At 32.1% G+C, this 2,737-nt stretch overlaps 1 long non-coding RNA gene across 1 annotated transcript; it reads left to right on the forward strand.

Annotated features, from left to right (window-relative positions):
- Positions 1 to 447: 447 nt before the first annotated feature.
- On the forward strand, positions 448 to 2,494 carry LOC149270685 (uncharacterized). The gene is made up of 3 exons (XR_016271658.1): positions 448 to 1,161; positions 1,248 to 1,776; positions 1,901 to 2,494. It is a non-coding gene; the product is annotated as an uncharacterized LOC149270685 (long non-coding RNA).
- Positions 2,495 to 2,737: the final 243 nt, after the last annotated feature.

The following is a 2,737-nucleotide window of genomic DNA, read 5'->3' on the forward strand; positions in this document are numbered from 1 at the left end:
CCTTTCAAAGATGCTCGGCAGTATATTAAAATTTAAATTTAGAAATAACAAATATTCTTACTACATATACTCTAAATTTAAATACATTGTGTGACTAATCCAATAACGAAAACAACAATTTCCATAAGTTTGTGTGACATATAAAATTTCGTTGAATATATGAACTTCAAATATTCGTATTTTTTCTTATCAAGAAATATTCAGTATTTGAATAAATAAATATTTATATATAAAAACCTGAAGTAATATGAAAATAAACATCAGTCTCTAAGCTAATTGATATAAAATATGAGAGCAAAAAACTGTAAAAGAAATGAATCGGCTATAATTTAAAGATTAATAAGTGAAACATTAGCGCATTGTATATGTGATTATTTAATATATACCCTCTTGTTTTTAATATGTGTTGATTGGGTATAATATATCACAGCCAAATATGTTATACCAAATGATATGAAAAATAATTAAATCTATATATATAAAAGAAAGTTGTGTAAAAGTGAAGACTGCTTATAACTTGATTTGGGCTGAACCAATTTTCATGGTTTTTGATTTGTTGGATTTGTCTCCGCAACGAGCTTAGTATAGGGTCTTAAACATACTGAAAAAATTTGCCGAATACTTGAAAAACGCGGTTTTTTCCCCAAATGTTCAAATTTTTTTTATACCCAGTAGGCTTGGTAACAGTGACAGTTTTGACAATAGTGTAGAAGTAAATAAACAAATGTAGTCAGTCAGTCTACGGTCTCCTGACCTCGAGCAGACCTGACTATTCAAAAAAAAAAAAAAAAAAAAAAAAAAAAAAAAAATTTCAAATCAAAAGGAAAAATATTTCAAATCAAAAATCTGCAAAAAATCAAAAGATTAAAACCTGACTGTTCAAAAAATAAATAAAAAATTTAAAATTCGAAATTAAAAAAAAAAAAGGTAATTATTAAAAAGTGTATTTTTGGCTTTTTATATTTTCGGACTTTTAAACTTTATAAATATTTCAAATCAAAAATCTGCAAAAATTAAAAAAAAAATCAAAAGATTAAAACCTAACAATCAAAAATAAATAAAAAATTCAAAATTCAAAATTCGAAATTAAAAAAAAAAAAGTTAATTATTAAAAATTGTATTTTTGGACTTTTACAAAAGCTAAATATCTCGAAAGTTCAGGTATTTGTTTGTCTCAAACATAAATTTGTGTAAATTATTTATATTTATATTTCTCGATTGTTTTATATGGTTTTGTGCGAGGGCAGTATTACTATTAATAAAAATGCCGCGTCCTAGAAGATCTAATCTTTCCCGGCGGACCCATGATGCAATTAGGCAACGGAATAGCGCGAGTCAATTATCTGACGAGAGCGAGAAATCGCCCGAGAAAGGCTCCGCGTTAGTACCCAGGGAAGAAGGGCCTTAATTCGTGCTTCTCAAAGAGAGGCAGCCCGTGAAATGGCAATAAGAAATGGTTCAAGGATTGATTTGAATCGAGCAGCGTTTCGATATGATTGCACCATTGATTACAGCTTGAATCGTTTAGTTTGCATTGGTCCAATGGACGTTGTTTGCTAGCATTGTGGCGCATTGAAGTTTGCTGGTGAAACGCCCGGTTTGTGCTGCCTTAGTGGTAAAGTGACATTGCCATTAGCGGTCACCATAGCCATTGCGTTCCCTGCTTTATGGCGAAACACTAGAATCACGACATTTTCTAGCGAACACTCAAAAATACAATGCCTGTTTCCAAATGACATAATTTGGGGCGGAAAATATTGGAGACGGATATTTAAGGTAATTTACGTTAAAAATTTTATTTTCTATGACTGCCAAAAAAAAATTTTGAATAATGTAGTTTGTTAGATTTCTGTAAATAGTGTTTGTAAATATAACTATAACTATGGCTTTGAATTTAAAGATTCAAGGCCAGATTTGCCATCGCATTGGATCATTGCAACCTATTGAAGATGCACAGCAAAAATTCTTGCAAATATACTTCATGGGCAATATGGAAGAACAACTTGACCGGCGTCAAGAAATGAACACAGCTATGAAAAGAGCAATTCTCCATGATTTGCATGCTTAGAAATTTAAACCAACCAAAACTGTGCAATGGAACGCGTTTGGTGATAAGAAAACTGATGAGCAATGTGATTCACGCGTTGATACTCAAAGGAAAATTTAAAGATGAGGAAGTTCTTATTCCTAGGATTCCGATGAGCTCAACAGATATGCCCTTTGAATTTAAACGAATTCAATTCCCGCTTCGTCTTGCCTTCGCCATGACGATCAACAAGTCACAGGGCCAATCTTTGACTATTTGTGGCCTCAATCTAGAAAATGCGTGTTTTTCTCATGGTCAATTGTACGTGGCATGCTCACGTGTTGGCAAACGATCCGCATTATTTGTTCTTGCACCCGACCAAAAAACGAAGAATGTCGTTTACAACAAGGTGCTTGAATGAAAATCCGATTAATAAATTTATCAGTGTATCCCAGCCTGAACAACATAGCTTTCAACAATTTTTTACCTAGAAATAATATAGAGGGCAATGCAACGTTTGCCGGGCCAGCTAGTATAAACATAAATTACAAGCTCAAACTTTAAACTTAATTTTAAATTATTGAAAGTTCAAAGAGAGATCTCATCTTGTTGAGAAATATCTTTTTACTCCATTGTCCTATGGATGAAGTCTATTCAATAAGCTTACCTACCTAGACGATGGCTGATTGTAAACATGTGGACAAGATATAC

The sequence above is a fragment of the Drosophila arizonae genome, chromosome 2, assembly GCF_054131065.1.
Source record: "Drosophila arizonae isolate 15081-1271.41 chromosome 2, UAZ_ARI_1.0, whole genome shotgun sequence".
NCBI classification, from domain to species: domain Eukaryota; kingdom Metazoa; phylum Arthropoda; class Insecta; order Diptera; family Drosophilidae; genus Drosophila; species Drosophila arizonae.